We start from the raw sequence: 12,888 nt of genomic DNA, 5'->3' as shown, positions 1-12,888 counted from the left end.
TCCGAAACGCAGAGGAAGCCTGAGGTGCCTGCCTCCCCTCGAGGTGAGGCCCTCTTCCGTTGCGCCAGACCCAGCGGAGTCCCGAGGGGCCCCGCCACCTCCACAGGATCCCTCGCCTCTCAGAGGCACCCTGGGAAGTTCCCTAAGGTCCCCGGCAGAAGGCGAGGGACACGAGGGTTTCCCGCCGCCCCCCGACAAAGACCTCGAGAGTCCTTCTTCAACGCGTCTCGAGGCCCTAGTCCCCTCCCGTGACTCGAGAGCCAGGACGCGCTCCCCCTCGCCACGCGCATGGAGACCTGACTTCCCTGGCGCCGCACGAGAGGCTCCCTGAGATCCTCGTCGTGCCTCGGGAGAAAACCCCCACGGGCGCCGCAGCTCGAGGAAACCCCTGAGACGCCCCCGTCCTCGCGAGCTGAGGGCCTTCTTTTCCTGCATGGCCTGGAGAGCAATCCCGGGTCCTCTCTCCAAACGGAAGAGGAGGCTGGACTCCCTTGAGGCCGCTCAGGGGGCTCCAAGAGACCCGCGTCGCGACTCGAGAGGAGAGCGGAGTCCTTGGCTTCCCCTCGAGACGAGGCCTGACTCCCCGGGGGAGCCTGGAATGCAACCCCGAGATCCCTGCCTTCCCTGGAGAGGAAAATTAGGTCCCGGACACACGCTTAGGTGAGGTCTCTTAGGCCCTGCAGTGACTCGAGCGCCACCCCCAGCTTTCCCTCGCAACCCGAGGGGAAGATTGGGCTTCCCAGGGCCAACCCAAGGGGAAGGCTGAGATCCCCGTCGTAACTCGAGAATGCCGCCGCAACTCGAGAAAAACCACGTGGTTCCCACCGCTTGGCAAGATGAGGCCCTTGCCCGCGACGGCGTCTCAAGGGAAGTCCCCTGTTCCGCCCTGAAGGGCGAGACGGTCCCTGACAGCCTTCCTGCGACCCCCAAAAGTCCCCCGACACGCCGGGTTCCCCCGAGGGGAACACCGAGGGTCCCGGCACCGCTTCCTCTGAGCCCCTTCTCCCCTCCTGATCGCGACAGGAGAGGCGATTCCCCTGCGTGGTCTGGAAGGGGTTCCCGGCCTTCCCGGCGCACCTCAGGATGAGGCCGGTCTCACGAGGAAATTCGAGACGAGCCACGTGGGTGGGGCCACAGGCCGAACGCCCCCGATTCCCCGGTCCGCTCTTGAGAAGGACCCGAGGCCCGGACCCCTCTTCGAAGGCAACCCTGTGGGTGAAGGCACAACACGAAGGGGCACTGCCACCCCCGTGCATCGTCCGCAAAGACCCGCGGGTTCCACACACAGCTCGACGAGGGGCCTGAGACCCCCCGAGCAACTCGAGAGGCCAGCGGGGTTCCCTTCCTCAGACAAGACGAGGCCTGACTCTCCTGTCCCAACTCTGCAGGGACCCTGCGGTCGGAGTCCGAAACGCAGAGGAAGCCTGAGGTGCCTGCCTCCCCTCGAGGTGAGGCCCTCTTCCGTTGCGCCAGACCCAGCGGAGTCCCGAGGGGCCCCGCCACCTCCACAGGATCCCTCGCCTCTCAGAGGCACCCTGGGAAGTTCCCTAAGGTCCCCGGCAGAAGGCGAGGGACACGAGGGTTTCCCGCCGCCCCCCGACAAAGACCTCGAGAGTCCTTCTTCAACGCGTCTCGAGGCCCTAGTCCCCTCCCGTGACTCGAGAGCCAGGACGCGCTCCCCCTCGCCACGCGCATGGAGACCTGACTTCCCTGGCGCCGCACGAGAGGCTCCCTGAGATCCTCGTCGTGCCTCGGGAGAAAACCCCCACGGGCGCCGCAGCTCGAGGAAACCCCTGAGACGCCCCCGTCCTCGCGAGCTGAGGGCCTTCTTTTCCTGCATGGCCTGGAGAGCAATCCCGGGTCCTCTCTCCAAACGGAAGAGGAGGCTGGACTCCCTTGAGGCCGCTCAGGGGGCTCCAAGAGACCCGCGTCGCGACTCGAGAGGAGAGCGGAGTCCTTGGCTTCCCCTCGAGACGAGGCCTGACTCCCCGGGGGAGCCTGGAATGCAACCCCGAGATCCCTGCCTTCCCTGGAGAGGAAAATTAGGTCCCGGACACACGCTTAGGTGAGGTCTCTTAGGCCCTGCAGTGACTCGAGCGCCACCCCCAGCTTTCCCTCGCAACCCGAGGGGAAGATTGGGCTTCCCAGGGCCAACCCAAGGGGAAGGCTGAGATCCCCGTCGTAACTCGAGAATGCCGCCGCAACTCGAGAAAAACCACGTGGTTCCCACCGCTTGGCAAGATGAGGCCCTTGCCCGCGACGGCGTCTCAAGGGAAGTCCCCTGTTCCGCCCTGAAGGGCGAGACGGTCCCTGACAGCCTTCCTGCGACCCCCAAAAGTCCCCCGACACGCCGGGTTCCCCCGAGGGGAACACCGAGGGTCCCGGCACCGCTTCCTCTGAGCCCCTTCTCCCCTCCTGATCGCGACAGGAGAGGCGATTCCCCTGCGTGGTCTGGAAGGGGTTCCCGGCCTTCCCGGCGCACCTCAGGATGAGGCCGGTCTCACGAGGAAATTCGAGACGAGCCACGTGGGTGGGGCCACAGGCCGAACGCCCCCGATTCCCCGGTCCGCTCTTGAGAAGGACCCGAGGCCCGGACCCCTCTTCGAAGGCAACCCTGTGGGTGAAGGCACAACACGAAGGGGCACTGCCACCCCCGTGCATCGTCCGCAAAGACCCGCGGGTTCCACACACAGCTCGACGAGGGGCCTGAGACCCCCCGAGCAACTCGAGAGGCCAGCGGGGTTCCCTTCCTCAGACAAGACGAGGCCTGACTCTCCTGTCCCAACTCTGCAGGGACCCTGCGGTCGGAGTCCGAAACGCAGAGGAAGCCTGAGGTGCCTGCCTCCCCTCGAGGTGAGGCCCTCTTCCGTTGCGCCAGACCCAGCGGAGTCCCGAGGGGCCCCGCCACCTCCACAGGATCCCTCGCCTCTCAGAGGCACCCTGGGAAGTTCCCTAAGGTCCCCGGCAGAAGGCGAGGGACACGAGGGTTTCCCGCCGCCCCCCGACAAAGACCTCGAGAGTCCTTCTTCAACGCGTCTCGAGGCCCTAGTCCCCTCCCGTGACTCGAGAGCCAGGACGCGCTCCCCCTCGCCACGCGCATGGAGACCTGACTTCCCTGGCGCCGCACGAGAGGCTCCCTGAGATCCTCGTCGTGCCTCGGGAGAAAACCCCCACGGGCGCCGCAGCTCGAGGAAACCCCTGAGACGCCCCCGTCCTCGCGAGCTGAGGGCCTTCTTTTCCTGCATGGCCTGGAGAGCAATCCCGGGTCCTCTCTCCAAACGGAAGAGGAGGCTGGACTCCCTTGAGGCCGCTCAGGGGGCTCCAAGAGACCCGCGTCGCGACTCGAGAGGAGAGCGGAGTCCTTGGCTTCCCCTCGAGACGAGGCCTGACTCCCCGGGGGAGCCTGGAATGCAACCCCGAGATCCCTGCCTTCCCTGGAGAGGAAAATTAGGTCCCGGACACACGCTTAGGTGAGGTCTCTTCGGCCCTGCAGTGAGTCGAGCGCCACCCCCAGCTTTCCCTCGCAACCCGAGGGGAAGATTGGGCTTCCCAGGGCCAACCCAAGGGGAAGGCTGAGATCCCCGTCGTAACTCGAGAATGCCGCCGCAACTCGAGAAAAACCACGTGGTTCCCACCGCTTGGCAAGATGAGGCCCTTGCCCGCGACGGCGTCTCAAGGGAAGTCCCCTGTTCCGCCCTGAAGGGCGAGACGGTCCCTGACAGCCTTCCTGCGACCCCCAAAAGTCCCCCGACACGCCGGGTTCCCCCGAGGGGAACACCGAGGGTCCCGGCACCGCTTCCTCTGAGCCCCTTCTCCCCTCCTGATCGCGACAGGAGAGGCGATTCCCCTGCGTGGTCTGGAAGGGGTTCCCGGCCTTCCCGGCGCACCTCAGGATGAGGCCGGTCTCACGAGGAAATTCGAGACGAGCCACGTGGGTGGGGCCACAGGCCGAACGCCCCCGATTCCCCGGTCCGCTCTTGAGAAGGACCCGAGGCCCGGACCCCTCTTCGAAGGCAACCCTGTGGGTGAAGGCACAACACGAAGGGGCACTGCCACCCCCGTGCATCGTCCGCAAAGACCCGCGGGTTCCACACACAGCTCGACGAGGGGCCTGAGACCCCCCGAGCAACTCGAGAGGCCAGCGGGGTTCCCTTCCTCAGACAAGACGAGGCCTGACTCTCCTGTCCCAACTCTGCAGGGACCCTGCGGTCGGAGTCCGAAACGCAGAGGAAGCCTGAGGTGCCTGCCTCCCCTCGAGGTGAGGCCCTCTTCCGTTGCGCCAGACCCAGCGGAGTCCCGAGGGGCCCCGCCACCTCCACAGGATCCCTCGCCTCTCAGAGGCACCCTGGGAAGTTCCCTAAGGTCCCCGGCAGAAGGCGAGGGACACGAGGGTTTCCCGCCGCCCCCCGACAAAGACCTCGAGAGTCCTTCTTCAACGCGTCTCGAGGCCCTAGTCCCCTCCCGTGACTCGAGAGCCAGGACGCGCTCCCCCTCGCCACGTGCATGGAGACCTGACTTCCCTGGCGCCGCACGAGAGGCTCCCTGAGATCCTCGTCGTGCCTCGGGAGAAAACCCCCACGGGCGCCGCAGCTCGAGGAAACCCCTGAGACGCCCCCGTCCTCGCGAGCTGAGGGCCTTCTTTTCCTGCATGGCCTGGAGAGCAATCCCGGGTCCTCTCTCCAAACGGAAGAGGAGGCTGGACTCCCTTGAGGCCGCTCAGGGGGCTCCAAGAGACCCGCGTCGCGACTCGAGAGGAGAGCGGAGTCCTTGGCTTCCCCTCGAGACGAGGCCTGACTCCCCGGGGGAGCCTGGAATGCAACCCCGAGATCCCTGCCTTCCCTGGAGAGGAAAATTAGGTCCCGGACACACGCTTAGGTGAGGTCTCTTAGGCCCTGCAGTGACTCGAGCGCCACCCCCAGCTTTCCCTCGCAACCCGAGGGGAAGATTGGGCTTCCCAGGGCCAACCCAAGGGGAAGGCTGAGATCCCCGTCGTAACTCGAGAATGCCGCCGCAACTCGAGAAAAACCACGTGGTTCCCACCGCTTGGCAAGATGAGGCCCTTGCCCGCGACGGCGTCTCAAGGGAAGTCCCCTGTTCCGCCCTGAAGGGCGAGACGGTCCCTGACAGCCTTCCTGCGACCCCCAAAAGTCCCCCGACACGCCGGGTTCCCCCGAGGGGAACACCGAGGGTCCCGGCACCGCTTCCTCTGAGCCCCTTCTCCCCTCCTGATCGCGACAGGAGAGGCGATTCCCCTGCGTGGTCTGGAAGGGGTTCCCGGCCTTCCCGGCGCACCTCAGGATGAGGCCGGTCTCACGAGGAAATTCGAGACGAGCCACGTGGGTGGGGCCACAGGCCGAACGCCCCCGATTCCCCGGTCCGCTCTTGAGAAGGACCCGAGGCCCGGACCCCTCTTCGAAGGCAACCCTGTGGGTGAAGGCACAACACGAAGGGGCACTGCCACCCCCGTGCATCGTCCGCAAAGACCCGCGGGTTCCACACACAGCTCGACGAGGGGCCTGAGACCCCCCGAGCAACTCGAGAGGCCAGCGGGGTTCCCTTCCTCAGACAAGACGAGGCCTGACTCTCCTGTCCCAACTCTGCAGGGACCCTGCGGTCGGAGTCCGAAACGCAGAGGAAGCCTGAGGTGCCTGCCTCCCCTCGAGGTGAGGCCCTCTTCCGTTGCGCCAGACCCAGCGGAGTCCCGAGGGGCCCCGCCACCTCCACAGGATCCCTCGCCTCTCAGAGGCACCCTGGGAAGTTCCCTAAGGTCCCCGGCAGAAGGCGAGGGACACGAGGGTTTCCCGCCGCCCCCCGACAAAGACCTCGAGAGTCCTTCTTCAACGCGTCTCGAGGCCCTAGTCCCCTCCCGTGACTCGAGAGCCAGGACGCGCTCCCCCTCGCCACGCGCATGGAGACCTGACTTCCCTGGCGCCGCACGAGAGGCTCCCTGAGATCCTCGTCGTGCCTCGGGAGAAAACCCCCACGGGCGCCGCAGCTCGAGGAAACCCCTGAGACGCCCCCGTCCTCGCGAGCTGAGGGCCTTCTTTTCCTGCATGGCCTGGAGAGCAATCCCGGGTCCTCTCTCCAAACGGAAGAGGAGGCTGGACTCCCTTGAGGCCGCTCAGGGGGCTCCAAGAGACCCGCGTCGCGACTCGAGAGGAGAGCGGAGTCCTTGGCTTCCCCTCGAGACGAGGCCTGACTCCCCGGGGGAGCCTGGAATGCAACCCCGAGATCCCTGCCTTCCCTGGAGAGGAAAATTAGGTCCCGGACACACGCTTAGGTGAGGTCTCTTAGGCCCTGCAGTGACTCGAGCGCCACCCCCAGCTTTCCCTCGCAACCCGAGGGGAAGATTGGGCTTCCCAGGGCCAACCCAAGGGGAAGGCTGAGATCCCCGTCGTAACTCGAGAATGCCGCCGCAACTCGAGAAAAACCACGTGGTTCCCACCGCTTGGCAAGATGAGGCCCTTGCCCGCGACGGCGTCTCAAGGGAAGTCCCCTGTTCCGCCCTGAAGGGCGAGACGGTCCCTGACAGCCTTCCTGCGACCCCCAAAAGTCCCCCGACACGCCGGGTTCCCCCGAGGGGAACACCGAGGGTCCCGGCACCGCTTCCTCTGAGCCCCTTCTCCCCTCCTGATCGCGACAGGAGAGGCGATTCCCCTGCGTGGTCTGGAAGGGGTTCCCGGCCTTCCCGGCGCACCTCAGGATGAGGCCGGTCTCACGAGGAAATTCGAGACGAGCCACGTGGGTGGGGCCACAGGCCGAACGCCCCCGATTCCCCGGTCCGCTCTTGAGAAGGACCCGAGGCCCGGACCCCTCTTCAAAGGCAACCCTGTGGGTGAAGGCACAACACGAAGGGGCACTGCCACCCCCGTGCATCGTCCGCAAAGACCCGCGGGTTCCACACACAGCTCGACGAGGGGCCTGAGACCCCCCGAGCAACTCGAGAGGCCAGCGGGGTTCCCTTCCTCAGACAAGACGAGGCCTGACTCTCCTGTCCCAACTCTGCAGGGACCCTGCGGTCGGAGTCCGAAACGCAGAGGAAGCCTGAGGTGCCTGCCTCCCCTCGAGGTGAGGCCCTCTTCCGTTGCGCCAGACCCAGCGGAGTCCCGAGGGGCCCCGCCACCTCCACAGGATCCCTCGCCTCTCAGAGGCACCCTGGGAAGTTCCCTAAGGTCCCCGGCAGAAGGCGAGGGACACGAGGGTTTCCCGCCGCCCCCCGACAAAGACCTCGAGAGTCCTTCTTCAACGCGTCTCGAGGCCCTAGTCCCCTCCCGTGACTCGAGAGCCAGGACGCGCTCCCCCTCGCCACGCGCATGGAGACCTGACTTCCCTGGCGCCGCACGAGAGGCTCCCTGAGATCCTCGTCGTGCCTCGGGAGAAAACCCCCACGGGCGCCGCAGCTCGAGGAAACCCCTGAGACGCCCCCGTCCTCGCGAGCTGAGGGCCTTCTTTTCCTGCATGGCCTGGAGAGCAATCCCGGGTCCTCTCTCCAAACGGAAGAGGAGGCTGGACTCCCTTGAGGCCGCTCAGGGGGCTCCAAGAGACCCGCGTCGCGACTCGAGAGGAGAGCGGAGTCCTTGGCTTCCCCTCGAGACGAGGCCTGACTCCCCGGGGGAGCCTGGAATGCAACCCCGAGATCCCTGCCTTCCCTGGAGAGGAAAATTAGGTCCCGGACACACGCTTAGGTGAGGTCTCTTAGGCCCTGCAGTGACTCGAGCGCCACCCCCAGCTTTCCCTCGCAACCCGAGGGGAAGATTGGGCTTCCCAGGGCCAACCCAAGGGGAAGGCTGAGATCCCCGTCGTAACTCGAGAATGCCGCCGCAACTCGAGAAAAACCACGTGGTTCCCACCGCTTGGCAAGATGAGGCCCTTGCCCGCGACGGCGTCTCAAGGGAAGTCCCCTGTTCCGCCCTGAAGGGCGAGACGGTCCCTGACAGCCTTCCTGCGACCCCCAAAAGTCCCCCGACACGCCGGGTTCCCCCGAGGGGAACACCGAGGGTCCCGGCACCGCTTCCTCTGAGCCCCTTCTCCCCTCCTGATCGCGACAGGAGAGGCGATTCCCCTGCGTGGTCTGGAAGGGGTTCCCGGCCTTCCCGGCGCACCTCAGGATGAGGCCGGTCTCACGAGGAAATTCGAGACGAGCCACGTGGGTGGGGCCACAGGCCGAACGCCCCCGATTCCCCGGTCCGCTCTTGAGAAGGACCCGAGGCCCGGACCCCTCTTCGAAGGCAACCCTGTGGGTGAAGGCACAACACGAAGGGGCACTGCCACCCCCGTGCATCGTCCGCAAAGACCCGCGGGTTCCACACACAGCTCGACGAGGGGCCTGAGACCCCCCGAGCAACTCGAGAGGCCAGCGGGGTTCCCTTCCTCAGACAAGACGAGGCCTGACTCTCCTGTCCCAACTCTGCAGGGACCCTGCGGTCGGAGTCCGAAACGCAGAGGAAGCCTGAGGTGCCTGCCTCCCCTCGAGGTGAGGCCCTCTTCCGTTGCGCCAGACCCAGCGGAGTCCCGAGGGGCCCCGCCACCTCCACAGGATCCCTCGCCTCTCAGAGGCACCCTGGGAAGTTCCCTAAGGTCCCCGGCAGAAGGCGAGGGACACGAGGGTTTCCCGCCGCCCCCCGACAAAGACCTCGAGAGTCCTTCTTCAACGCGTCTCGAGGCCCTAGTCCCCTCCCGTGACTCGAGAGCCAGGACGCGCTCCCCCTCGCCACGCGCATGGAGACCTGACTTCCCTGGCGCCGCACGAGAGGCTCCCTGAGATCCTCGTCGTGCCTCGGGAGAAAACCCCCACGGGCGCCGCAGCTCGAGGAAACCCCTGAGACGCCCCCGTCCTCGCGAGCTGAGGGCCTTCTTTTCCTGCATGGCCTGGAGAGCAATCCCGGGTCCTCTCTCCAAACGGAAGAGGAGGCTGGACTCCCTTGAGGCCGCTCAGGGGGCTCCAAGAGACCCGCGTCGCGACTCGAGAGGAGAGCGGAGTCCTTGGCTTCCCCTCGAGACGAGGCCTGACTCCCCGGGGGAGCCTGGAATGCAACCCCGAGATCCCTGCCTTCCCTGGAGAGGAAAATTAGGTCCCGGACACACGCTTAGGTGAGGTCTCTTCGGCCCTGCAGTGACTCGAGCGCCACCCCCAGCTTTCCCTCGCAACCCGAGGGGAAGATTGGGCTTCCCAGGGCCAACCCAAGGGGAAGGCTGAGATCCCCGTCGTAACTCGAGAATGCCGCCGCAACTCGAGAAAAACCACGTGGTTCCCACCGCTTGGCAAGATGAGGCCCTTGCCCGCGACGGCGTCTCAAGGGAAGTCCCCTGTTCCGCCCTGAAGGGCGAGACGGTCCCTGACAGCCTTCCTGCGACCCCCAAAAGTCCCCCGACACGCCGGGTTCCCCCGAGGGGAACACCGAGGGTCCCGGCACCGCTTCCTCTGAGCCCCTTCTCCCCTCCTGATCGCGACAGGAGAGGCGATTCCCCTGCGTGGTCTGGAAGGGGTTCCCGGCCTTCCCGGCGCACCTCAGGATGAGGCCGGTCTCACGAGGAAATTCGAGACGAGCCACGTGGGTGGGGCCACAGGCCGAACGCCCCCGATTCCCCGGTCCGCTCTTGAGAAGGACCCGAGGCCCGGACCCCTCTTCGAAGGCAACCCTGTGGGTGAAGGCACAACACGAAGGGGCACTGCCACCCCCGTGCATCGTCCGCAAAGACCCGCGGGTTCCACACACAGCTCGACGAGGGGCCTGAGACCCCCCGAGCAACTCGAGAGGCCAGCGGGGTTCCCTTCCTCAGACAAGACGAGGCCTGACTCTCCTGTCCCAACTCTGCAGGGACCCTGCGGTCGGAGTCCGAAACGCAGAGGAAGCCTGAGGTGCCTGCCTCCCCTCGAGGTGAGGCCCTCTTCCGTTGCGCCAGACCCAGCGGAGTCCCGAGGGGCCCCGCCACCTCCACAGGATCCCTCGCCTCTCAGAGGCACCCTGGGAAGTTCCCTAAGGTCCCCGGCAGAAGGCGAGGGACACGAGGGTTTCCCGCCGCCCCCCGACAAAGACCTCGAGAGTCCTTCTTCAACGCGTCTCGAGGCCCTAGTCCCCTCCCGTGACTCGAGAGCCAGGACGCGCTCCCCCTCGCCACGCGCATGGAGACCTGACTTCCCTGGCGCCGCACGAGAGGCTCCCTGAGATCCTCGTCGTGCCTCGGGAGAAAACCCCCACGGGCGCCGCAGCTCGAGGAAACCCCTGAGACGCCCCCGTCCTCGCGAGCTGAGGGCCTTCTTTTCCTGCATGGCCTGGAGAGCAATCCCGGGTCCTCTCTCCAAACGGAAGAGGAGGCTGGACTCCCTTGAGGCCGCTCAGGGGGCTCCAAGAGACCCGCGTCGCGACTCGAGAGGAGAGCGGAGTCCTTGGCTTCCCCTCGAGACGAGGCCTGACTCCCCGGGGGAGCCTGGAATGCAACCCCGAGATCCCTGCCTTCCCTGGAGAGGAAAATTAGGTCCCGGACACACGCTTAGGTGAGGTCTCTTAGGCCCTGCAGTGACTCGAGCGCCACCCCCAGCTTTCCCTCGCAACCCGAGGGGAAGATTGGGCTTCCCAGGGCCAACCCAAGGGGAAGGCTGAGATCCCCGTCGTAACTCGAGAATGCCGCCGCAACTCGAGAAAAACCACGTGGTTCCCACCGCTTGGCAAGATGAGGCCCTTGCCCGCGACGGCGTCTCAAGGGAAGTCCCCTGTTCCGCCCTGAAGGGCGAGACGGTCCCTGACAGCCTTCCTGCGACCCCCAAAAGTCCCCCGACACGCCGGGTTCCCCCGAGGGGAACACCGAGGGTCCCGGCACCGCTTCCTCTGAGCCCCTTCTCCCCTCCTGATCGCGACAGGAGAGGCGATTCCCCTGCGTGGTCTGGAAGGGGTTCCCGGCCTTCCCGGCGCACCTCAGGATGAGGCCGGTCTCACGAGGAAATTCGAGACGAGCCACGTGGGTGGGGCCACAGGCCGAACGCCCCCGATTCCCCGGTCCGCTCTTGAGAAGGACCCGAGGCCCGGACCCCTCTTCGAAGGCAACCCTGTGGGTGAAGGCACAACACGAAGGGGCACTGCCACCCCCGTGCATCGTCCGCAAAGACCCGCGGGTTCCACACACAGCTCGACGAGGGGCCTGAGACCCCCCGAGCAACTCGAGAGGCCAGCGGGGTTCCCTTCCTCAGACAAGACGAGGCCTGACTCTCCTGTCCCAACTCTGCAGGGACCCTGCGGTCGGAGTCCGAAACGCAGAGGAAGCCTGAGGTGCCTGCCTCCCCTCGAGGTGAGGCCCTCTTCCGTTGCGCCAGACCCAGCGGAGTCCCGAGGGGCCCCGCCACCTCCACAGGATCCCTCGCCTCTCAGAGGCACCCTGGGAAGTTCCCTAAGGTCCCCGGCAGAAGGCGAGGGACACGAGGGTTTCCCGCCGCCCCCCGACAAAGACCTCGAGAGTCCTTCTTCAACGCGTCTCGAGGCCCTAGTCCCCTCCCGTGACTCGAGAGCCAGGACGCGCTCCCCCTCGCCACGCGCATGGAGACCTGACTTCCCTGGCGCCGCACGAGAGGCTCCCTGAGATCCTCGTCGTGCCTCGGGAGAAAACCCCCACGGGCGCCGCAGCTCGAGGAAACCCCTGAGACGCCCCCGTCCTCGCGAGCTGAGGGCCTTCTTTTCCTGCATGGCCTGGAGAGCAATCCCGGGTCCTCTCTCCAAACGGAAGAGGAGGCTGGACTCCCTTGAGGCCGCTCAGGGGGCTCCAAGAGACCCGCGTCGCGACTCGAGAGGAGAGCGGAGTCCTTGGCTTCCCCTCGAGACGAGGCCTGACTCCCCGGGGGAGCCTGGAATGCAACCCCGAGATCCCTGCCTTCCCTGGAGAGGAAAATTAGGTCCCGGACACACGCTTAGGTGAGGTCTCTTAGGCCCTGCAGTGACTCGAGCGCCACCCCCAGCTTTCCCTCGCAACCCGAGGGGAAGATTGGGCTTCCCAGGGCCAACCCAAGGGGAAGGCTGAGATCCCCGTCGTAACTCGAGAATGCCGCCGCAACTCGAGAAAAACCACGTGGTTCCCACCGCTTGGCAAGATGAGGCCCTTGCCCGCGACGGCGTCTCAAGGGAAGTCCCCTGTTCCGCCCTGAAGGGCGAGACGGTCCCTGACAGCCTTCCTGCGACCCCCAAAAGTCCCCCGACACGCCGGGTTCCCCCGAGGGGAACACCGAGGGTCCCGGCACCGCTTCCTCTGAGCCCCTTCTCCCCTCCTGATCGCGACAGGAGAGGCGATTCCCCTGCGTGGTCTGGAAGGGGTTCCCGGCCTTCCCGGCGCACCTCAGGATGAGGCCGGTCTCACGAGGAAATTCGAGACGAGCCACGTGGGTGGGGCCACAGGCCGAACGGCCCCGATTCCCCGGTCCGCTCTTGAGAAGGACCCGAGGCCCGGACCCCTCTTCGCAGGCAACCCTGTGGGTGAAGGCACAACACGAAGGGGCACTGCCACCCCCGTGCATCGTCCGCAAAGACCCGCGGGTTCCACACACAGCTCGACGAGGGGCCTGAGACCCCCCGAGCAACTCGAGAGGCCAGCGGGGTTCCCTTCCTCAGACAAGACGAGGCCTGACTCTCCTGTCCCAACTCTGCAGGGACCCTGCGGTCGGAGTCCGAAACGCAGAGGAAGCCTGAGGTGCCTGCCTCCCCTCGAGGTGAGGCCCTCTTCCGTTGCGCCAGACCCAGCGGAGTCCCGAGGGGCCCCGCCACCTCCACAGGATCCCTCGCCTCTCAGAGGCACCCTGGGAAGTTCCCTAAGGTCCCCGGCAGAAGGCGAGGGACACGAGGGTTTCCCGCCGCCCCCCGACAAAGACCTCGAGAGTCCTTCTTCAACGCGTCTCGAGGCCCTAGTCCC

The sequence above is a fragment of the Bubalus kerabau genome, unplaced genomic scaffold, assembly GCF_029407905.1.
Source record: "Bubalus kerabau isolate K-KA32 ecotype Philippines breed swamp buffalo unplaced genomic scaffold, PCC_UOA_SB_1v2 scaffold_83, whole genome shotgun sequence".
In the NCBI taxonomy this organism is placed as follows: domain Eukaryota; kingdom Metazoa; phylum Chordata; class Mammalia; order Artiodactyla; family Bovidae; genus Bubalus; species Bubalus kerabau.
Note: the sequence above shows the minus strand (reverse complement) of the source record.